The sequence below is a fragment of the Ursus americanus genome, chromosome X (assembly GCF_024610735.1).
Source record: "Ursus americanus isolate L20-20 chromosome X, mUrsAme1.1.p, whole genome shotgun sequence".
NCBI lineage: Eukaryota > Metazoa > Chordata > Mammalia > Carnivora > Ursidae > Ursus > Ursus americanus.
Window position 1 is genome coordinate 63,896,037 of NC_142164.1, and position 25,549 is coordinate 63,921,585.

The 25,549-nt window shown below is 38.0% G+C and overlaps 1 protein-coding gene across 15 annotated transcripts in view; it reads left to right on the forward strand.

The window, feature by feature from the left end:
• LOC123797288 (uncharacterized) overlaps positions 1–25,549 on the forward strand; it is a 63,215-nt gene that overhangs the window by 21,940 nt on the left and 15,726 nt on the right. For 13 of the 15 annotated variants that reach the window (XR_015723294.1, XR_015723299.1, XR_015723297.1 and 10 more), the window contains one exon: positions 2,795–2,901. The gene's annotated coding sequence lies outside the window, so the exon portion shown is untranslated. Of the gene's footprint in view, positions 1–2,588; positions 2,649–2,794; positions 2,902–25,549 lie in introns of all 15 variants that reach the window. The other 2 variants (XR_015723298.1, XR_015723303.1) reach the window with 1 other exon arrangement.

A 25,549-nucleotide genomic window follows, 5' to 3' on the forward strand; every position in this document is an offset into this window, starting at 1 on the left:
GTCTTTGGTGACGCTTTTAGCTTCAGATTTCACACTTAATTACTTGTTCTCATGGTTTCTTGTCAAATTTCAGAGAGTTTGAGCACATCTAATTGGCTTAGTTTATGTTTATTTGTGCAGTGCTTTTTCATGCTTAGACGGTTCCTAGGCTGCTGGCAGCGTATGGATTGATCCCACCAGCTGTACTCAGTGGAGATGATATAATACTGGATAATGTGAAACGAAACCTGATCATACAGGGCTGTGCTACAGCTGTGACTGTAAACAGGTCTTTAGAAGGAAATGGGTGGGGGCGCCTGGGTGGCTCAGTCAGTTCAGTGTCTGACTCTTGGTTTTGGCTCAGGTCGTGATCTCAGGGTCATGGGATGGAGCCCCGCGTCAGGCTCCATGCTCAGCAGGAAGTCCGCGATTTCCTCTCTCTCCCTCTGCCCCTCCCCACCACGTACTCTCTCTCCCTCTCAAATAAATAAATCTTAAAAAAAAAAAAAAAGAAGGAAACGGGTATATGTTTGGTAGGAACCAGAACTGACACATTTAGTCCAATGATTCTCAGATTTGTGAATCTGTTATCTATCCATGTTATTCCATGACTGTTGAAATGGTAACTGCGAATCATGCCTAGCTATAGTAGAGACAAAATCATGCTTTCCAGTGTCAGCACTTCGTGGTTATATCAGAATTTGTACATCACTGTCAGACTAGAAACTGTCAAACCCTGCTTGCTTATTTCTTTGAAGTTGCTATAATACCGCCACTACTCTTGCCTCAGAGCTTTGCCCTAAATGGGTGCATGCAGGAGTCACGAAGGCAATTGCATAACTCGGGGCTTTGCCACAGTATAACCTGGATTTCCAAAGAAACGTTTCATCCTGGTATGTGGCGGGTATTGTGCGTGATTTTCACTCTACAGGCATACTGTAACAATTCCAAGTGTTTCTTTTTCTGCTGAGGATCTGTTTCGTGCAACTATATACCTGATACTAATTTCTATACTAATTAGATTCTTTCGGCTCCAAGAAATGAAGAATCACTCAGCCTACCACATTATTAGGGGTTTATTGTATGTAAACATATGGAACATTGGTGGAAGATGGGGATTTAGTGGAACTCTAAATGAATAATACTGAATATGGGAACCAGATTCAAGCAGCCCTGAGGTACCTTAACGGCAGTACGTTTTGGATCATTATTCTTGTGCTTCACCATTGACATCACCCACCCAGCCCCTCTACATTTGCTGTTTCCCCTAGCTTTGTGGTTTTCTATCACCGTTGTGCTTCAGAATTAACCGGGGAACTTTAAGGATAAACCAGAGCAAGATATTGTGATTTATTTGGCCTCGAGTGGCCCCAGTCACCCGCATTTTTAAAACTCCTTCCCACTCTTCATTCTTCTTTTGCGATCAGCTGGCTTCCCCAACCTTTATTTCTCTACCTTCTACCTTCTGCTTCCTCGTGGTACTCAGGGATTGTAGTACCTCATAAATTTGCCTTCTCTTGGCCTCCATGAACTCCCTTAGAGAAGAGGCTATAGATATGACAACATAATTGAAGTGTCTACTGCAAGGGTTTGCAAACATTTTCTGTAAAAGTCCCAGATAGTTCGTACTTTGGACTTGTGGGCCACAGGCTCTTCTGCAAACATTAACTTGGAGAATCAGCCACAGACGATGAATGCAAAATCTGTTGGCAGCCAGATTTGACCCATTGGCTCTAGTTTGCTGACCCCTAATCTGTTCCCTTCTTGTTTATGGTTAAATTTCTTATTTATTCTTTCTCAATATTTTCTTAACTACTGTTCCCTAATATTAACTGAATTTAAGAAGTATTTTATAAGGGCACCTGGGTGACTCAGTCAGTTAAGCGGCCAACTCTTCATTTGGGCTCAGGTCATGATCTCAGGGTCCTGGGATTGAGCTCCACGTCGGGCTCTGCGTTCAGTGTGGAATCTACTTGAGGATTCTCTCTCACCGTCTGCCTCTCCCCCTGCTCACACATGCCCTCTCTCACTCTCTCGTTCTCTCTCTCTCTCAAATAAATAAATCTTTTACAAGAATTATTTTGTAAAATTCTGCTTTGTCTAAAAAATTCACTTGGGGATATTGTAACAGTATTTGATTTGTACATTCATTTGGTCAGAATTAACATGTTTGCAACATTTCTTCTCCCCTTCTAAACGTATTTATTAAACTTTTTATATCCTAATAATCATTATTTTCATCATGTGAATCTCCAGTATTTCTTATGCCATTCCTCAGTTATTTCATGCCATATATAGCCAAAATTAATTAGGTTGTTTTCTGTTGATTTTAATAAGTAGTTATTTTTCCTAACTTATTTCAAAATAGAAGTGTTATTGTTCCTGGTTATAAAGTGAAGAGGTACTTACAAACAATTCAGATAACACAGGATATTAAAAATACAGTCAAGATAAGGTATAATCCCATCATTCAACTAAAACCACCGTTAAACTTTTGGTATATAAACTTGAATGTGAGGCTGTCTTTGTTTAATGTTATTGAGCATTTATTTTATCTAATTATGCCACCTGTTCAAATTCTGTACTGATGAAGCAATTTTATGATACAGTTTGCCTACAGGAAAAGAATGTTCTTCATGTGGAAACAAGTATTCTGGTTACATTGATGGGTATGTTTACAATCTTGTAAATTAAGAAATTGGTTTTTTTGAAGATTATTTACTTCTTATTATATGTCAGCTCTGGTGAATGCCCTTGTAATTTATTTTTACACTTGACTCATCATTTCCTTATCAACTGTAATTTTTGGTCACAGAAGCTACAGTGAATTCTCTCATGGCCCTGAAGTGTGGTTTGTTCCCATGGAAAAGAACCTAACAGAAGATTGATAACGTGGACATGTTTCTGGCATCGGGGATGAGGGTGAGTATGCATTTGGAAGTATTAAGAGAAGACAGTGTGATAATAAAAATCAGCAGCTGTAGTTTGTTAAGAGAAGCTCCCTCATTTTCTAACTGAACCTAGAAAATTACTTTCAACAGTTTAGAGATAGCATATATATCTCTGAGGCACGGTTGCTGAAAGTTAGCTCCAATGGGCCACCAAAGGATTTTTCACTCCTTGAAGTCATCCAAGTAGAGAGAATTGCTTGAACTTTTTAAAATTTAAAATCAAAAATAAGAATGACTGTTTTTATCTGGAACTTGATAGTAATGTCCCTAATTAAAAGTAGGATATAGGATATATTTTAACTGAGACCAACAGCTTAATATCTAAACAGAACTTCTGCATCACTAAAGGAAAATATCTTGCTGGGAGCAAGTTGAGGAAACAAATGTACCACCTTTTGGGTTTTTTTGTTTTTTGTTTTCTTCTTCTTCTTCTTCTTCTTCTTCTTCTTCTTCCTCTTCCTCTTCCTCTTCCTCTTCTTCCTCTTCTTTTGAGAAAGGTAGCCTCTCAAAACAAAATGATTGCCTAGCTAGGAACATGCATTTTTTTTTGCCTAAAGACTGGCTTGACATTTTGTTCTAAGTCAGAAGTTGTTACTAAGCTGTGAGTTGATGTTCTATAGATATAACCTCATTTATTGACAGATCTAATCCAATGATTCTAACAAATCTGACAGTAAAACCCCAGAACATCTAATTGTCATTAATATAAATAGGTATTATATGTTATTGTTATAAAAGCCCAATTTGGAAACTTAGAGGAAAAATACGTGATTTGGCATCTTAATATCAAAAAATAGGTGGTATGTTGGGGGTCAGTAGGTCACAGACCTCGCATATAGTTGTACTCACAGCTAAGATTTATGACAGCAACACGCTAAGGATATACAGCCTTTCTAAAATTACCATAAAGGAAGAAGATAGAGGAGGGTGTGGAGGAATCCCTATACAGGCTTCCTTATGCTCTTGCTCCTAGGAGCGGTCACAGAGTGCATCCTCCAGCAACAAAATGCAGCAACATGTGTGCAGTGTTCTGGCCAGGGAAGCCTTTTAGGTAGAGACTCAAGAGCCAGTGTTTTTATTGTGGACTGGTCAGTCACATTGGCACCTTCTGCTTAGCGTGTACCAAAGTTCTACTTTCCAGAAGGAAAGTAGTTGTTCAGCATGATCCACATTATTTCTACCAGTAATCTATGCACAGTGAGCCACCCTTATCAGTTAGGGAAAGTTTTCTACCAGCGTAGGGAACTGTTTGCCTGTAAAGTTCCTGGTTGCCAGCCGAGGCCAACCTTGCAAAGCAGGCCTCTCTAAGGATAGTAGTCTTAGGCTTGCTTATGTTAACTCTTTTCTGTGTACATGGGTTGAATGTATAATAAAAGATCGGAATTAGAGCATTCTATAATGGATCACATTCAGACCCTGTTTAAGGGAAGAGGGTGGGCCACTTTGATAAGAGTGAGTTTAAATACATGTTTTCTGTTCTGTTTGAGGCATGTGAAAAATTTGAGAGTGCCTATTTGGAACTCTGTTATGTCAGAGTGTGATCTAAGCTTATTTGTAAAGTATTTTTAACAAAATCTTGAATACACTGGCTATTTTTTTTTTTGCTTCCTTTTTTTCTCATGCTGTTGCGACAGTTAACTGTAAAAAGTATGTTAATCTTAAAATTCGTGTGTCATTCCTTCCCCACACGTTAATTTGGAATTTGACATTCTAGGAACCATTTTTAAAGAAATAAGTGTAAGGGAATGTGAAATTTTTGTTCTGTGGTCTCACATGACTTTAATTAGAAAACTGAGTTAGTTTAAAATAACAGGCCTTTCCATTCGACAAGATTTAAAAACATAAACTGTGCTATCTGGACATAATTCACTTTAGGTAATCCTATTTTTGCCCATTATCAGAAATTAAAGGAATTGCTGTAATCTCTTTGATGCATTTTCTGGTAAAATGAAAAATGTTGAGGAGCACCTGGATGGCTCTGTTGGTTAAACATCCACCTCTTGGTTTTGGCTCAGGTCATGATCTCGGGGTCCTGGGATCGAGTCCCAGGTTGGGCTCCCAGCACAATGGGGAATCTGCTTGTCTCCCCCTCTCTCTGCCCCTCCCCCCACTCACACTCTCTCTCCCTCTCTTGCTCTCTCTCAAATAAATAAATAAATAAATCTTTCTAAAAAACGTTGAAGTCTGCACACTAAAATGTTCACATTAGTTATCTTTTGAGGCAGATTGAGCTAAGTAATTGTTATTTGGTGAGGAGGGGGTGTTTTGGTTCCTTGATTTTCTTGTTCTTGATGAAAATATACTATGTTGAGAAAAAGTGAATAATTTACTTATTTGGTAGTTTAACAATGAGAGATTGATACTGTTCTGACACCACCTGGCTGTCCTGCAATTCAGTTCATTTCTGAGGCTAACTACCCAAGTTAATGCCACAGCTCGCAGGGCCTTCCTGAAGACTGCCTTCCCTTCAGCAAGTCTTAGGTCCACCTGTATTTCTGACCAACTGGCTAAATTCAGGGCTTCCCATGACCATCTCAAGTTTGTTAATTTGCTAGAACAATTTCCAGAACTCCCTAAAAGCACTATACTTAAGTTTTACTATAGAGGATACAGCTCAGGAATAGCCAAATGAAAGAGATACACAGGACAAGGTCTCGGCAGGATCTAGATAAGGAGCATTCTATGCTCCAAAGCTCCTTGAGGTCTGGGTGTCCAGAGTTTTATTGGGAGTCTTATTATGTCGTTGGCCACTTGATTAAGTCCAGCCTCCAGTCCTTCTTCTCTCCTTAGGGGTCTAGGGGTTGGGGCTGAAACTTCCAGCCTTCTAATCCTATGCTTGGTCTTTCTGGCGTGGCCATCCCTTCTCTCTGGAAACTGTCCTAGGGCCCACCTTGAGTCACCTCATCAGCATAAACTCAGGGGTGGTCAAAAGGGGCTTCTTAGGAATAACAAAAGAGCACTCCTTTTCTCTTGGGTTTTTTGAGCTCTGTGCTACCAACAGGAGACAAAACCCAGATTTATTATACAGTTTTATATTTTACCTCTGGTTTTATAAGGTTTTTATTATGAGGAGCAAAAAGGATAGATCCAGTGAGGGGATCATAATTTGCAAGGCTACAAGGGGATAGTGGGCAGTAAGGGAGGTAGGGATTTTGGTGGAAATCCATGAAAGGAACTGGTGAGTTGTCTATGCCTCTCCGGGATGAGAACTAGAAAGCCATCAGGAAATGGAGGCATCTGGAAAAACCCTCTGTATTTCTTTATTGGCCATATTTGTTCTGCCATTTCTGCTCTGTCATCACCTTGCCTCCGATTGTTTTTGTTCCCTCCTTCTGTGTCCTTCTTTACCCTAGAGCTTTTGCTGACTTCATAGTTTCTTTTTTAAAATTAATTGTATTTTTTATTCTAATTCCAGGATAATTAACATGTAGTGCTGTATTAGTTTCAAGTGTACCATATAGTGATTCAACAACTCTATATACTTATTACTCAGTGTTCATCAAGATAAGTGTACTCTTAATCCCCTTCACCTATTTCATCCATCCCCCACCTACCTCCCTTCTGGTAACTATCAGTTTGTTCTCTATAGTTAAGAGTCTGGTTTTCGGTCTCTTTTTTTTTCCCTTTTTCATTTGTTTTATTTCTTAAATTCCACATATGAGTGAAATCATACGGTATTTGTCTTTGACTGACTTATTTACTTAGCATTATACTCTCTAGCTCCATCCATGTTGTTGGAAATAAGCTTTCATTCTTTTTTATGGCTGAATAATATTCCTTTGTGTACACACACAACGTCTTCTTTACCCATTCATCTATAGAAAGACAATTGGAGTGCTTCTATAATTTGGCTATTGTAAATAATGCTGCAGTAAACATAGCAGTGCATATATCCTCTCAAATTAGTGTTTTCATATTCTTTGGGTAGGTACACAGTAGTGCAATTAATGGATCATAGGGTAATTCTGTTTTTAATTTTTTGAAGAACCTCCATACTGTTTTCCAGAATGGCTGTGCCAGTTTGCATTCCCACCAACAGTACATGAGGATTCCTTTTTCTCCACATCTTTGCCAACACCTGTTTCTTGTGTTGTTGATTTCCACCATTCTGACAGGTGTGAAGTGATATCTCATTATGGTTTTGATTTGCGTGTCCCTGATGATGAGTGATGTTGAACATCTTTTCATGTGTCTGTTGCCCATCTGTATGTCTTTGGAGAAATGTCTGTTCGTGTCTTCTGCCCATTTTTGATTGGATTATTTGGTTTTTTTGTGTTGAGTTGTAGAAGTTCTTTATATATTTTATATATTTATCAGATACATTCCTTTTTAATTATTATTATGTTAGTCACCATAGAGTATATCATTCGTTTTTGGTGTAGTGTTACATGATTATTTGTGTATAACACCCAGTGCTCATCACAACACATGCCCTCCTTAATACCCATCACCGGGCTAACCCATTCCCCCACCCCCCTCCCCTCTGAAACCCTCAGATTGTTTCCCAGAGTCCACAGTTTCTCATGGTTCGTCTCCCCCTCTGATTCCCCCCCTTCATTTTTCCTTTCCTTCCCCTAATGTCCTCCATGCTGTTCCTTATGTTCCGCATATGAGTGAAACCATATGATAATTGTCTTTCTCTGCTTGACTTACTTCATTTAGCATAATCCCCTCCAGTTCCATCCATGTCGATGCAAACAGTGGGTAGTCATCTTTTCTGATGGCTGAGTAATATTCCATTGTATATATGAACCACATCTTCTTTATCCATTCATCTGTTGAAGGGCATCTTGGCTCCTTCCACAGTTTGGCTATTGTGGACATTGCTGCTATGAACATTGGGGTGCATGTGCCCCTTCTTTTCACTACATCTATCAAATGCATTTCTGTACACTAATAATGAAGCAGCAGAAAGAGGAATTAAGAAAACAGTCCCATTTACAACTGCACCAGAAATAGTAAAATACATAGGAATAAAATTAACCAAAGAGGTGAAAGACCTATACTCTGAAAACTATGAAACGCTGATGAAAGAAATTAAGGTTGACACAAACAAAGGGAAAGATACTCCATACTCATGGGTTGGAAGAACATATATTGTTAAAATGTCCATACTACCCAAAGCAATGTACAGATGCAATTCTTATAAAATGCCAACAGTATGTTTCACAGAACTAGAACAAACAATCCTAAAATTTGTATGGAACCACAAAAGACCCTGAATAGCCAAAGTGCTTTAATCTTGAAAAAGAAAATCTGGAGGTATCACAATTCCAGAGTTTCAAGGTATATCACAAAGCTGTAGTAATCAAAACAGTATGGTGCTGACACAAAAATAGACACATAGTTCAGTGGAACAGGATAGAAAGCCCAGAAACAAACCCACGATTATATGGTCAATTAATCTTCAACAAAGGAGGCAAGAATATGCAGTGATACAAAGATAGTCTCTTCAAAAAATGGTGCTGGGAAAACTGGGCAGCGACATGCAATAGAATGAAAGTGGAGTGCTTTCTTACGCCATACACAAAAATAAACTCAAAATGGATTAAGGCCCTAAATGTGAGAGAGACCTCAAACCATAAAAATCCTAGAGTAGAGCTCAAGCAGTAATTTCTCTAACATCGGCCATAGCAACATTTTCCTAGATATGTCTCTTCAGGCAAGGGAAACAAACAAAAAAACGAAGGGGAACAGGCACCCTGATGTTTATGGCAGGATTGTCTACAACAGCCATATTATGGAAACAGTCCAAGTGTCCATTGATGAATGAATAAGGAAGATATGGTATGTATACACAATGGAATATTACTTAGCCATGAAAAAGAATGAAATATTGCCATTTGCAACGATGTGGATGCAGCTAGAGAATATTATGCTAAGTGCAATAATTCAGTCAGAGAATGATAAATACCATATGATCTCACTCATGTGGAATTAAAGAAACAAAAGAGCAAAGGGAAAAAGAGAGAGGCAAACCAAAAAGCAGACTCTCAACTATATAGAACAAACTGACGGTTACGAGAATGGAGGTTGGTGGAGGGATGGGTGAAATAGGAGATGGGGACAAAGGAGTGCACTTGTTGCGATGAGCATTGGGTGATATTATAGAAGGGTTGAATCACCAACCACATTGGCACCTGAAACTAATATTATGCTCTATGTTAACTAACTGGAATTTAAATAAAAGCTTTAAAAAGTTAAAAAAAAAAAGCAAAAGTAAACGATTGGTACTGCATCACAGTAAAAAGCCTCTGCACAGCAAAGGAAACAATTGATGAAACTAAAGGACAGCCAACTGAATGGGAGAAGATAATTTGCAAATAACATAGCCGATGAAGGGTTAGTATCCAAAATGCTTACTCATGGTTTCTGCTTCCTCGTGAACTAGATCCAGTTCTAGTTCTTACTTGGCTCTCCATATTTAAAACTTGAGTGCTTAGGAATTGTCAGCCTTTCATCCTGACGGGCTCTTTCCTAGGCTAGTGAGCTGGGGTTGGGAGTACTGCTCTTGGGCTCCGAAGACAGAGAAACTTCTCTTAGGGTGTGAAGGAAGACAGTCTCATTGCAATGCAAATCACTTCTAAAACAACATTAAAATGTTTCTCTTTAAAGAGTACTTAAAATATTAAGGATATTAAGGGTATCAATCCTTTTCTTAATACCAAAAGCAAAATTATTTTTTTAAAGATTTTATTTATTTGAGAGAGAGGGAGAGTGGGTCACAAACGAGCAGGGGGGAGGGCCAGAGGCAGAGGGAGAAGCAGACTCCCTGCTGAGCAGGAAGCCCCACATGGGGCTTGATCCCAGGACCCCTGGGATCATGACCTGAGCCAAAGGCAGATGCTTAAGCGACTGAGCCACCCAGGCTCCCCAAAGCAAAATTCTTAATATAAAAGATTGATAAATGTCATGACAAAAAATGTAATCAAGTTTAAATAAGTGTTTGACTTTGGATTTATTTTTAGAAAGGAATTCTAAATGCCAAGACTAAGTCAGTATATTTGCTTATGTATTTTTTCTTATTCTTACAAAGTCTTCTAATATTTAATCTTTTTTAAGTGAAAAGGATTTGCTTTTTTCTCTCAATTGTTTAATTATTCCTTTTGTTAATTAATCCATCCTTTGTTCACTGGTTTATAAATGCATCTTTATCTTTCTATGTCTTCAAACATAGAAGCCATAAAATAAGATTCATAAATGCAGCTATATAATAAAATACTTCATGTCAAAAAGCACCGTAAATGAAGTCAAAAGAAAAATGAAATACTTGGAAAAATATCTGCAGCACATTATTAAGTGCTGATCTCCATTAATATATAAAAAGCTTCTATATAAAAAGCTTCTAAATAAAAAAATCAGACCATAGTTTAAAATGAGCAACGGGCATGAACAGACAGTCATAGAAAAACAAATAACACCTAAACCTTTGTGAAAGAATGCTCAAGCTCGTTTATAAGAGAAATGCAAAATAAAACTACAGAAAGTTAACATTTGAGAACTTTGTTGGAAGGACTGTGGGAAAACTGGTATTCATAGAATGTTTGTTATAGTTCAAAATAGTATATAATTCTTACAGAGGGCACTTCAGAGATATTTATCAAAATTGTAGTTGCCTTTATTCTTTGAGTTAGTGATTCCTCTTTAGAAATTATCCTGCATATCTGAAAATGTGAAACAAATTGCCTCTGTAACATTGAAGAATGTTTTATAATAGCAAAAGATTGGAAACAACCCAGGAGCCCATCAGTGTGGGACTAGATAACTGGTACATTGACACAATGGAATACTAGATTGCTGTAAAAGTGAATGAGGAAGCAGTCTATGCAGTGATATGTTTTTAAGTGAAACTAGTGAAATATACATGCTTTATGTCTTAAAAATATATGTAGATTATACAAAAGTGGTTACCTGTTGGTGCTGGGGGAATGGGGCAGGTGCACCCAGGGATAAGGGCAAGATTTTTCTATATATAATTTTTTGGTAGGGGAAGGTAGCAGAATGAGTATGTTTGGAAGGTTCCAGTGACAAAATGCACCTTTAATTTTTATTCTAACTTCTATATATTTGTGTAAATTTCTAAGTGTTGATCTGTTGATTTCCTTTTACCTACTGCTCTTTAAACTATGTTTTAATATGTGTTTTTTTAAAAAACTATTGTGGCTATGTTCACTCATTTGTTCTTTTGATTAGCTTTTTGTTCAACTTGTATAAATTAAATGCCTCCCATGCCATGACTACTGAAATACAGTAATGCATGTAGTAATTTCTAGGTTTTCTCGGGGAGTTCAGTAGGCTAGGGGAAGTATAATAGAGTTAAGTGTAGGGTATGTAGGAAGGTTGCCTAACAGAATAGAAGATAGGAAGCCAAGGTAGGAAAGAGAGGAAGGCTTTGTAACAATGGACCTTGGGGGAATTTCACCAGAGTGGCATCCTAAAGCAGAATCCCACTTTGAGAACAATTAACCAGGCTAACATTGGTAGATCTTGTTCTCTGAAGGACTTTTGGTATTGTCACAGTGGACTTAGCTATATCTATCTAGCTATCTAGCTATCTCTCGCCACTGAATAATATTTTTAGGGCTTAAGTTTCAACTATTAGAGGTTCCAAGGGACCTAATTTTGTACATTAGGTGTTCTGCTAAAATTACTGTAATTTTGCATAAGGAATCATGTCACTCATAAATATAGCCTTTTTTGGGGATCCCTCTTACACTGTTGGTGGGAATGCAAGTTGGTACAGCCACTTTGGAAAACAGTGTGGAGGTCCCTTAAAAAGTTAAAAATTGAGCTACCCTATAATCCAGAAATTACACTACTGGGTATTTACCCCAAAGATACAGATGTAGTGAAGAGAAGGGCCATATGCACCCCAATGTTCATAGCAGCATTGTCCACAATAGCTAAATTGTGGAAGGAGCCAAGATGCCCTTCAACAGATGACTGGATTAAGAAGATGTGGTCCTTATATACAATGGAATATCACTCAGCCATCAGAAAGAACGATTTCACAACATTTGCAGCAACATGGACGGGACTGGAGGAGATTATGCTAAGTGAAATAAGTCAGGCGGAGAAAGACAATTATATGGTTTCACTCATTTATGGAACATAAGAAATAGGAAGATCGGTAGGAGAAGGAAGGGAAGAATGAAGGGGGGGTAAACAGAAGGGGGAATGAACCATGAGAGACTATGGACTCTGGGAAACAAACTGAGGGCTTCAGAGGGGAGGTGGGTGGGGAATTGTGATAGGCCAATGATGGGTATTAAGGAGGGCACATATTGCATGGTGCACTGGGTGTTATACGCAAATAATGAATCATGGAACATTGCATCAAAAACTGGGGATGTACTGTATGGTGACTAATATAACAAAATAAAAATTATAAAAATAAATAAATGTAGCCTTTTTCATGATGTCCCTAGATAAAATTTTGTCCTTTTTTGTTTCGTGTTAAGCTGTTGGTCATCATCCATTCCTTTCTCTTGGAGTCATGGTACTTTGGTAGCCTGGAGTGATTTCTAGATTATTTTCATTTTGTGGAACCTTAAAAATCTGTTGAAGTAATAATGTCAGATGTCTGACTTAAGTTCTGCTTGGGCATTTCTTTGACCCAGAATGGTTCCTCTGACATTAGGCCAAATACAATGATCCCAAGGGGTCAGTATATCTTGTAGTAATTTTAGTGAATGATCTTTAAGTGTACTTTGATACTTTGGGATTGATTATTTTCTAGTTAAGAGACTACATGATATGTCTGTCTGTACCTGGGATTGAATAATTGTTATATCATATAAGCACTGCACCCTGGATCTGAAATTATATTGTTGTAGTGTAGGCTATAGACTTAGCCACTTTCAACATGTTGTATGAACCTCCTAAAACCAATCAATTTCTGCCAGACTCATGGAGGTCAAAGGTGTATTTTAGAATTTGTAGGAGTCCACTAAGCATTAACACTTGAGACTCTAGTTAGGTTGGAATTATATAAGGCGGCCTGCCATTCCTGCTTTGGTATATTTTCCTATAACCCCTGATTGATTTGGCAGCCTAGTGGCAAATTGGTTGCTGTTGCTGATATATAAGCTTCTTGCTGATACATACAAGGATTTGTGCGTCTGTAGACAGAAGATTTTTGTCCTTTTAGAATGTTGTGATTCCAACTCTTAAAACTGCCTGGCACGTAGTAGATACTCCTTAAATGTTGAATAAACATTGGTATGGATATAATACCAATACACACATATATATATGATACTACATGTATCGTCCCCTGAATGAAAACAATGTGTTAATGCATTTATTTATATTTTTATATATCTTACACTGTTGTTTTGGGGTACTTGCACTAGTAATTCTATATCATGATTTATAAGTAAAGAGTATATAGTTTTAATAATTTGATTCATTATGTTGCTAGATTACCCTCTGAAAATTGTTCCAGTCTTATTCTCATAGATTGTTTTTTCAAAAACAATAATACATGCAAATGGTAAATAGTATAAAATTCAATTTGTACTAAAGTTAATTTAGTTAAAAGTTTCCTCCCTACCCCTGGTTTTCTAGTCCTCAGTCTTCCTTCTTTATAGATCCAAGTATTGTTACTAATTTCAGAGATAGTCTCTACGTACATAAGTCAGTAGTCTTGTTATAAAGGCAGCATATTGTAGAAAAATAGCCTGATAAAAACTGAAGAATGAAAGAAATCTGTAGACCAGCTTCTGATAGCAATATAGAAGCAAATAACCCAAATATAAATTTGGTGATAAGATTCCACAAGCAGGGACACCTGGGTGGCTCAGTCGGTTAAATGTCCCGCTCAGTGGGGAGCCTGCTCCTCCCCCTGCTTGTGTGCGCTCGCTCACTCTGACAAATAAATACATTCTTTAAAAAAAAAAAAAAAGATTCCACAAGCAAATTCATGAGGCAAGCGGTATTCATGCCAGCTATTCAAGGATGGTTCAATTTTAGGAAATCTGTGAATATCATTCAGGACATTGTAGATCAAAGGAAAAACTATCACAAGAGTAGCTCTACAAGTTGAACTTCTTTTTAGTATTTTTTGATTTAATTAAAATTACCGATCCATTTGGATCATATCTTGATGTCAGTCATCATATAATCTCACATTTGATTTTTTTTTAAGGGACAGCTAGTTGTCCAGTACTATTTATTGCAAATCCATCCTTTGCTTACTCATTTAAAATTATGTCTGTCAAATATTAAGTTCTCACAATTTGGGTCTGTGTCTGGGTTCCTTGGCTTGTCATTAACTCTCTTCTCCTGTGGTCGTTGTGGAATTATTTTGATTTATAAGTATTATAAATGTCACTATTTGCTGTGCTCATCTGCTCCCTGTCCACATTTAGATTCATTTGTGATACCATTTTATAGATGCCAGCTTCCCTAATCTAGCAAGGGAAACAAACATTCGTGTCCAAGAGGCAGAGAGGACCCCTCCCAAGCTCAACCACGACAAACCTACGCCACGTCACGTCATAGTGCATTTCGCAAATATTAGATCCAAGGATACAGTATTGAAAGCGGCCAGGGCAAAGAAATTTCTCACATACCAAGGCAAAGGCATCAGAATTACGTCAGACCTGTCTACACAGACCTGGAATGAGAGAAAGGGTTGGGGGAGCATTTTTAAAGCTCTTTCAGAGAAAAACATGCAGCCAAGGATCCCTTATCCAGCAAGGCTGTCATTCAGAATTGATGGAGAAATAAAGACATTTCAGAATCGCCAGTCACTAACCAATTTCATAACCACGAAACCAGCCCTACAGGAGGTATTACGGGGGGTTCTATAAAAGTAAAAAGGCCCCAAGAGTGATACAGAACAGAAAGTCACAGCCAATAAAAACAAAGACTTTACTGGCAACATGGCAGCATTAAAAGCATATCTCTCAGTACTCAGTCTTAATATTAATGGCTTAAATTCTTCCTTAAAACGCGACAGGGTTGCAGATTGGATAAAAAGAAATGACCCATCCATTTGCTGTCTACAAGAGACTCATTTCGAACCCAAAGATGCATTCAGACTGAGAGTAAGGGGATGGAGTACCATCTTTCACGCAAATGGACCTCAAAAGAAAGCTGGGGTAGCAATTCTCATATCAGATAAACTGGATTTTAAACTACAGACTATAGTTAGAGACGCAGAAGGGCACTATATTATTCTTAAAGGAAGTATTCAACAAGTGGATATGACAATTATAAATATATATGCCCCCAACAGGGGAGCAGCAAGATACACAAGCCAGCTCTTAACCAGAATAAAGAGACATATAAATAAAAATACATTCATAGTAGGGGACCTCAACACTCCACTCTCAGAAATAGAACACCCTGGCAAAAACTAAGCAAAGAATCAAAGGCATTGAATGCCATACTCGACAAGTTGGACCTCATAGATATATATAGAACACTACACCCCAGAACCAAAGAATACTCATTCTATTCTAATGCCCATGGAAGATTCTCAAGAATAGACCATGTTCTGGGACACAAAACAGGTCTCAGCCGATGCCAAAAGATTGAAATGATCCCCTGCATATTCTCAGACCACAACGCTCTGAAATTGGAACTCAACCACAAGGAAAAATTTGGAAGAAACTCAAACACTTGGAGACCAAGAACCATCCTGCTCAGGAATGACTCGATAAACCAGGAAATCAAAAATCAAATTAAACAATTTATGGAGACCAATGAGAATGAAAATACAACAGTCCAAAACCTATGGGATACTGCAAAGGCAGTCCTAAGGGGGAAATACATAGCCATCCAAGCCTCACTCAAAAGAATAGAAAAATCTAAAATGCAGTTTTTATATTCTCACCTCAAGAAGCTGGAACAGCAACAGAGGGACAGGCCTAATCCACGCATGAGGAAGCAGTTGACCAAAATTAGAGCTGAAATCAATCAAGCAGAAACCAGAAGTACAGTAGAGCAGATCAACAGGACTAGAAGCTGGTTCTTTGAGAGAATCAATAAAATTGACAGACCACTGGCAAGACTTATCCAAAAGAAAAGAGAAAGGACCCAGATTATTAAAATTATGAATGAAAAAGGAGAGGTCACGACAAACACCATTGAAATTGGAAGGATTATTAGAAATTTTTATCAACAGCTATATGCCAATAAACTAAGCAATCTGGAAGAGATGGAATCCTTCCTGGAAACCTATAAACTACCAAGATTGAAACAGGAAGAAATTGATTTCTTAAACAGGCCAATTAATTATAAAGAAATTGAGTCAGTGATAAACAACCTTCCAAATAACAAAACTCCAGGCCCAGATGGTTTTCCGGGAATTTTACCAAACATTCAAAGAAGAAAAGATACCTATTCTCCTAAAGCTATTTCAAAAAATAGAAACAGAAGGAAAGCTACCAAACTCATTCTATGAGGCCAATATTACCTTGATCCCCAAACCAGGCAAAGACCCCCTCAAAAAGGAGAATTACAGACCGATTTCCCTAATGAATATGGACGCCAAAATCCTCAACAAGATACTTGCTAATAGAATCCAACAGTTCATTAAAAGGATTATCCACCACGATCAAGTGGGATTCATACCTGGGATGCAAGCGTGGTTCAATATTCGCAAATCAATCAGCGTGATACATCATATCAACAAGAAAAGACTCAGGAACCATATGATCCTCTCAATCGATGCCGAAAAAGCATTTGACAAAATACAGCATCCTTTCCTGATTAAAACCTTTCAGAGTGTAGGAATAGAAGGTACATTTCTCAATCTCATAAAAGCCATCTATGAAAAGCCTACTGCAAATATTATTCTCAATAGGGAAAAGCTGGAAACCTTTCCCTTAAGATCAGGAACATGACAAGGATGCCCACTCTCGCCACTATTATTCAACATAGTACTAGAAGTCCTTGCAACAGCAATCAGACGACAAAAAGGGATCAAAGGTATTCAAATCGGCAAAGAAGAAGTCAAAATGTCTCTCTTTGCAGATGACATGATACTCTATATGGAAAACCCAAAAGAAGCCACTCCCAAACTATTAGAAGTTATAGAGCAATTCAGTAACGTGGCGGGATACAAAATCAATGCTCAGAAATCAGTTGCATTTCTGTACACAAATAACGAGAACGAAGAAAGAGAAATTAGGGAATCCATCCCATTTACAATAGCACCAAAAACCATACGTTACCTTGGAATTAACTTAACCAGAGACGTAAAGGACCTTTATTCTAGAAGCTATAAATCACTCTTAAAAGACATTGAGGAAGACATAAAAAGATGGAAAGATATTCCATGCTCATGGATCGGAAGAATTAACATAGTTAAAATGTCCATGCTACCCAGAGCAATCTACACTTTCAATGCTATCCCGATCAAAATACCGATGACATTTTTCAAAGAACTGGGACAAATAGTCCTTAAATTTGTATGGAACCAGAAAAGACCCCGAATCTCCAAGGAACTGTTGAAAAGGAAAAACAAAGCTGGGGGCATCACAATGCCGGATTTCGAGCTGTACTACAAAGCTGTGATCACAAAGACAGCATGGTACTGGCACAAAAACAGACACATAGACCAATGGAACAGAATAGAGAGTCCAGAAATGGACCCTCAGCTCTTTGGGCAACTAATATTTGATAAAGCAGGAAAAAACATCCGGTGGGAAAAAGACAGTCTCTTCAATAAATGGTGCTGGGAAAATTGGACAGCTACATGCAAAAGAATGAAACTTGACCACTATCTCACACCATACACAAAAATAAACTCCAAATGGATGAAAGACCTCGATGTGAGACAGGAATCCATCAAAATTCTAGAGGAGAACATAGGCAGCAACCTCTACGACATCGGCCAAAGCAACCTTTTTCATGATACATCCCCAAAGGCAAGAGAAACAAAAGATAAAATGAATTTATGGGACTTCATCAAGATTAAAAGTTTCTGCACAGCCAAGGAAACAGTCAGAAAAACTAAGAGGCAGCCCACGGAATGGGAGAATATATTTGCAAATGACACTACAGATAAAGGACTGGTATGCAAGATCTACAAAGAACTTCTCAAACTCAATACACGAGAAACAAATAAACAAATCAAAAAATGGGCAGAAGATATGAACAGACACTTTTCCAATGAAGACATACAAATGGCTAACAGACACATGAAAAAATGTTCAAAATCATTAGCCTTCAGGGAAATTCAAATCAAAATCACACTGAGATACCACCTTACGCCAGTTAGAATGGCAAAAATTGACAAGGCAAGAAACAACAATTGTTGGAGAGGATGTGGAGAAAGGTGATCCGTCCTACATTGTTGGTGGGAATGCAAGTTGGTACAGCCACTCTGGAAAACAGTGTGGAGGTCCCTTAAAAAGTTAAAAATTGAGCTACCCTATGATCCAGCCATTGCACTACTGGGTGTTTACCCCAAAGATACAGACATAGTAAAGAGAAGGGCCATATGCACCCCAATGTTCATAGCAGCAATGTCCACAAGAGCTAAATCGTGGAAGGAGCCGAGATGCCCTTCAACAGATGACTGGATTAAGAAGTTGTGGTCCATATATACAGTGGAATATTACTCAGCAATCAGAAAGAACGAGTTCTCAACATTTGCTGCAACATGGACGGCACTGGAGGAGATAATGCTAAGTGAAATAAGTCAAGCAGAGAAAGACAACTATCATATGATTTCTCTCATCTATGGAACATAAGAACTAGAATGATCAGTAGGGGAAGAAAGGGATAAAGAAAGGGAGGGGTAATCAGAAGGGTGAATGAAACATGAGAGACTATGGACTATGAGAAACAAACTGAGGGCTTCAGAGGGGAGGGGGGTGGGGGAATGGGATAGGCCGGTGATGGGTAGTAAGGAGGGCACATATTGCATGGTGCACTGGGTGTTATACACAACTAATGAATCATCGAGCCTTACATCGGAAACCGGGGATGTACTGTATGGTGACTAACATAATATAATAAAAAATCATTATTAAAAAAAAAAAGTTGATAAAAATATGAGCAGTTTTTGTTTATTAAAGTTCCTCCCAAAATGCCCATCTCAGAATGTTTTAATACATGCCACAGTGCTTTTATTTAACTATTTTATAGTTGCTTAAGTAATTTTCTTCAAAATATACAAGATTGTGGACTCCTTAACCTGTATTCTAGGACTGTATCACAAAACAGGTTTTCCAGAATTTTCTTTGCACACCAGGGGTCTCACAAGGATATTACAAACTTGATTCAGTTTGCTTTGTTGAATTTGTAGTAAGTCTCATTTTTAGCACACACAAAATATCAATGTATGGTAACCTATTTATAGAGTAAAAATTTTTTTGAGTGGATTTCACCATTCTGTTCATTATTAAATAAAATTTTTGTTTATGGAAAAGTTTTAGATTTACGTGAAAGTTACAAAGAGTTCTCATATACCTCACCTCAGGGTGTCTTGTGTTAACATTTTATATTACTAGGTACATTTGTCACATTCCCACCTCTCCTTAGCCCTTGGTAAACTCTAATCTACTTTCAGTCTCTGAATTTGCCAGTTCACGGTACCTCATATAATCGGAGCAGTGCAATATTTGTCCTTTTGTGTATGGCTTATGTCCCTTAACATATCTGCAAGGTTCATCATCGGTATTATTGCATGTGTCAGAACTTCATGCTTTTTTAATGGCTGAATGATAGTCCATTGTATGTATATGCCATATTTTTATGTGCCACATTTTGCTTATATATACATGTATTAGTATATAGTTATTTACATACATATTTTGCTTATCCACCATCTGTCTAATGGATAGCACTGCTCTAGAACATATTTTTGGTTAATTATTATCACATCTTATTAGTCTGATTAGATTGGTCATAGTAAACTGTACAATAGGAAATTATTTAACTCTTGCAATAAAATCCTGAAATTGTCTCTGGAGTATTAAAACCTCAGTCCACTGAAATTGTGAAACATTCATATTCATATTAGCACAGTCTATCCAAAAATTAATGAAAATCTTTTCTTATTCTAGATGTGATACCTTTGGCATCACCGTCTATTTTCTTTAGTTAAAAGTAAACAATAACACTAATTGGGTGAATTGTTTTCTTTTAGCTATTATTTTTTAATAGATTTTACTAAAGAGAGAGAGAGAGCAGGGTGGGGGGGAGGAGCAGAGGGAGAAGGACAAGCAGACACCGTGCTGAGCGCAGAGCCTGATGTGGGGCTCGATGTGGGGCTTGATCTCAGGACCCTGAGCTCATGACCTGAGCCGAAACCAAGAGTCAGACACTTAACCAACTGAGCCACCCAGGCGCCTCAGCTGTTATTTTTAGTGCAGGCTAGTATGTTGTGTAGAATTATCATCCACTTCCTGAACATCTCTTTTCTTTCCTTTTTTCCTTCCTAGTCTCTTTGTAATTTCTGAGGGCCTTTAGTCAGTTCAGGAATAAGTTCAAATCTATACCTATTACTTAAAGAATTGTTTTCTTTCCTCCGTTATACAGTGTTTTAAAAAATTATAAAAGGCATGGTATTCATTGTAAAAAATTTGAAATAAGAAAACCATAGCACAATTTTAAAAATATGTAGAAATACGCAGCTTGTTGGTACATTTCTTTCTAGTATGTTTATGTATATTAACAATGTTTTTAGATACTCTTTTTTGAGTGTTGTTGACATACAACGTTACATTAGCTTCCGGTGAACAACTTAGTGATTAGATGGGTCTTGAGTTAAGGAGAACATTTTCCTATCTTTAAATATGAATGCATACAAGTCTTGTCTTTGGGCCATGATTTTTTATAAAATATTTACATCTTTTTGGGCCATGATTTTTTATAAAATATTTACATCTTTTTTTAAGCAGTAAGGTTATTTTAAGTTTTTCAAAATAAAATTTGAACATAACAACGTAATTAACATACTTGTGGAAACATTTTTGTGTGCATACCTCCTTGATGATTTCTTTTATTATAATCTTGTTAGAGACCGATTTTTTTTGTCTGCTTTGCATCTCTTGATTAACTAATGTGAATGAAGTTGAGTGTAAAGTCATTAGACCCACATTCAAGAAGCAAATATTGTTCATATACCCACCCCCTACATCTCTTTGCAGTTAATTCATTCTCACCTCTGACAAACAATCAGCCTGTGCCCTGCGATCATCCACTATTCTTTGCTTTCCAAGACAGCCCTACGTAATGAGATGGCTCTGTTCCTTTCTCTCTCACAAAATGACACACTTTTAATGATGATAAGATTATTTTACCCTTTTAATTAGTTTTTCCAGCACTTCCTACTAAATTCAACTATTTTTTTCTCATATCAGTACCTCTTGTCTCTATTTGTTCTATTTCAGGCAGCATTCCATTTTATGCAGTATCCTTTTTTTATAGTAGTCTTTTAATAACAACAGTTCACATTAACTGAGCATACACAGTAAGCATTACGCACTGTTTGTTGTCCATGTGCATCAGCTCAGTTTTAATGCTCAGGAACTACATTCTAATATTATCCCTTATTTTTTCAGATGGGGTAATTGAGGTCAGTTACACTCAGTAACATTGCCCCCAAATGTCAGAGTCAGGCAGTTTGGCCCCAAAGTCTGTGCTCTGTAGGCTCGCTGTCTTCTTTATTGATGCTTTAGTTGTGGGGGGAAAAAAATGAGGTCCTTTTCAGTGTCTGGTGGTAACTGTGCTCCTAGGAAAGTTAGGAACTCTTTAAGAACCGCCTTTTTCTAGAAGATTTATTTATTTTAGAGCAAGTGAGCATCGGCGGGGAGAGGCAGAGGGAGAGAGAGAATCTCAAGCAGACTCCCTGGTGAGCATGGAGCCCAGTATGGGGCTCAATCCCACAACCCCAAGATCATATCCTGAGCTGAAATCAAGAGTCAGACGCTTAACCAACTGAGCCACTCAGGCGCCCCCACCCTGCTGCCTTTTAACTAAGTGCAGTAGTGCAGGGCGTACTCTTAGAGTTAGGAGGTCTTGGATGAGATTCCAAAATAAAAGATTTAAGAAATCCCATACCTTATGTTAGGACGAGAGCATGTGGTAAAGAATGTAGTGAGGTGGCTTTTAGCCAGAAGGGTGGTTGTGGGCATTGACCCCAAGAATCATCCAGAACAGTTTTGCAGTAAAAAGAACAAAGACTAGCCCTGCTTTCCTCGGGAGGAGGGATGAGCCTGATGCCTTTTGTTTGTGGTACACTTAGCCCAAAATGCTTTTTGATGCCCATAACCATTGATAGAGGTAATCTTTAATCACTGCCAGCCAGAATGCCCAGTGCACTTTGTATTCCGTATTGAGTTGTCTGTCCTTTGGATGAGGTGCTTTTACTGTGCCTGGTTCTTAAAAGGGCCCTGAAAGCTTCCATTTCCTGGCTCGTATCTCGCCATCAATTACCTGTCAAAAAGATTTGTTTTGTTTTGTTTTTAAGGTTTAAAAGTGACACTGGCAGAGGTGGAAATAAAACCAGCTTCTGAATTGTCAGTTTTAGACTCCGAGAGAGAGACAGAGAGAGAGAAGGGAAAAAAGGCATTTTTAAGTGAAAAGCATTTGGTTTTATGCATGGGTTAACTCTAAACTGGGCAAGTTTCCTGCGAGGAGGGAGGAACAAATACTTTGCACTGTGTCCTTGGAGTATGGGTGGGATTCATGGACACACTTCCCTGCTTGGCCATTTTAATGATTAAAGAAGCCCCATGCTGTCCCTGAAGATCTCTCATCCTTCCGTTAAGGTCAGTTTATTCATTGTTCCCTCCCTGTTTTGCACGAGAGTAGGTGAATCAGAAACACATAGGTGTCCCTGTAGTCTGTCCCGGACCCCATCCACACAAAGATCCTTTCTAGGAGCCCTCGGCATATTGTGAAGTACCTCCCATCACACCTCAATACTAATAAGAAATCAGAATTGCCTCATGACAGCATTGATAAGATGTCTCCTCAAGTGAGCTAGGAAGCAAAACCTCAGGTGGGAACTTGCCATCAACAAATACGGAACAATCTTTTAGGTGATGAAATTCGTTAATGCCTGATTTGTATGAGTTTTGTCTTCAACATGTTTGCGATCTGAAAAGGTTCTGATACAGTTTTGTCACTTGTAGCGCCCCTGCTCTGTGGGAACCCTGTGATTGCAACTGCATCTCCTCCCATTGGCTTCAAGGACAGTTTTCCTGCAAGTGAACAGGAAGTGGTTTTAGTATAGTGCTGGCACTTTTGGTCTGAGCCAGCCGGGGTTCTTTGAAACACTGTGGTTCTCAACTATCCGCTGATGGGCTGGGTTGTGTTTTTCTAGTTAGCAAATGTCTGTTACTATTAGTAGCCATTATTGTTCCTTTCGAGCATCTTACTGCCTAAGACATATACTTAAATTTTCACAAAGGGAAGATTTTACAGCCAGTTCCCTACATTGGTAGTGCAGCTAAGCTTAGCAGTTTTTTTAATAAATGCTTTTGGAATATTTTATTCTCTTGAAAGTGTGCTGCTGCCATCCCTCTCTTCCAATTATCCACCTGCCCCTCCTAAGCTTGCTCTTGTAGACACTGCTTTGTGGTATTGCCGACAGCCCCCGCTGGAGAATCGCTGTCCCGAAATAGGAATCACATCTCGTATACGGTGCTGTTGTTATTTTTCTAGCTGAATTGATTCTTCAGACGGGATTTAACACCCAATCAGCAGCTGAATTCAGCAAAGGATTATCTTGCCATGTATATGGTTGTAATGAATTTCCAATTTTGGTTTCTTTGTGAACAATGAGAAGCGAATAAATCTTTTATATGTAATTGTAACCTTGTCCTTTGGAAACTTCTAGTGCACAGCTCTGTTCCAAAGTTTAGACCTAGTAAAATTTTAGTAAAAATCTGCTGCTTATTTAAAAAAAAACATTGCATGTTAAGGGCTTTTGATTTTTGGAACCGTATTCATACATATACATATAAACACATAGCGATACACCAGTCACTATGTTTTTAGGTGCAGTGTTTAATTTTAGTTAGAAAACCTATTACCTAGTTGGGCGATTTCCATCCTGTGCAAATTGTACAGTCATGTTGCCCAGTAAGATTACAGGTTGGACACCCATTTTCGAAGTACTGCCAATACAATGAGGCTTTTAAAGAATTTGCTGCAAATTATTGTGCTTTCGTATTGGCACCAGTGTTGCTCAGCACATTATACGGCTTCATGTATGTAACTGTTCGTTGTTTACTTTTAGTCCAGTGTCGCTGTGTAGACTGGGTATATTCTAATAGTATTAACTATTTAGCTGTTACTATTTAGTATTAACTATTTACCTTTGCCCCTCCAGTTGACTGCCTGGATTTTGTCTATTTGCAAAAAATTAGGTATTAGGATCTGCCAACCATGGGTTGAGTGGTTTAGAAGTACTGTTCTTTGCCGTATTATGAAACCGTAGGTCCATGAGTTGTTAAACTGCCATTATTCACTTGATCAAAAAATGTACCCTGAATTTTATCATGGTGAGCCATCATTTGTTGAATAGTATTCATCTCAACCCTAGTCACCAAGGTGATTCAGATATATTTGGTAACTCTTAGACTTTCTCCACATGAAGAAAATTTTGGTATTCCACTGTCTTGTTCTTTTATGAGTTGTCATATTTTCCTATGTGTTGCCAGAAATATATGTTGTCAAGTTGTTGACTCAGCAGTTCCTCTGTATGGTAGATCTGGCCCTGCTAAGATTTTCTTTCTACCACCTGTGGTCAAACATAGGCGTGCCTTCTGTTTTTTAGGTTCTTTAGTGACTGTTCTTCATCAAATCTTGCCTCTGCTCCTTCACCACTAGATCATTATTTAGCCCAGTTAAAATATGAGATCATCTTTTGACTTCGTGGTGCACTGGAAAACTTACATCTCCTAGTGGATGAAAATATTTCAATGATAAGGCTAATCTCCATGTGGTATTCCTTTATCTCTAATCTTTGCTTACATGCTTACGTGTTATGCCTACACATACTGGGCAGTTTGATGCTTTTACAAACACTTTACCTTCACTCATGGCCAGGATACTGGTGACCACTATTTGGGGGCCACCTGTCAGTGGGGTTACAGCTAACAAGTGTCCTCTCAGTTTTGTCATAAGATTAAATTCTTTAAAAGATTAATGCCTATTTTAGCAACCCTGCTAATCAGTGTGACTCTGAACAAGGCAAATAACTTCTTTTAAAAAATGATAATTATTGTGATATAATTCATATGCTATGAAATTACCCTTTTACATTTCAGTGGCTTTTAGTATATTCATGGAATTGTGCAATCATCATTTCTGTATTACTGTAAAACATTTTTATCACCCCAGAAAGAAGCCCCATACCTCATCTTTTGCAGTCCCTGCAACCACTAATCTTACTTTTGTCCCTGTGGATTGGTCTATTCTAGACATTCATATGAATGGAATCATATAATATGTGGCCTTTATGTCTGGCTTCTATCACTTAGCATGTTTTGGTGGTTTACCCATATTATACTGTATATCAGTTCTTCATCCGTTTTTATGTCTGAATGACATTACACTTTATGGATGAACTTCATTTCGTCTGTTTATCTGTTGAAGGACATTTGGGTTTCCACCTTTTGTCTGTTCTGAATAATGGTGCTGTA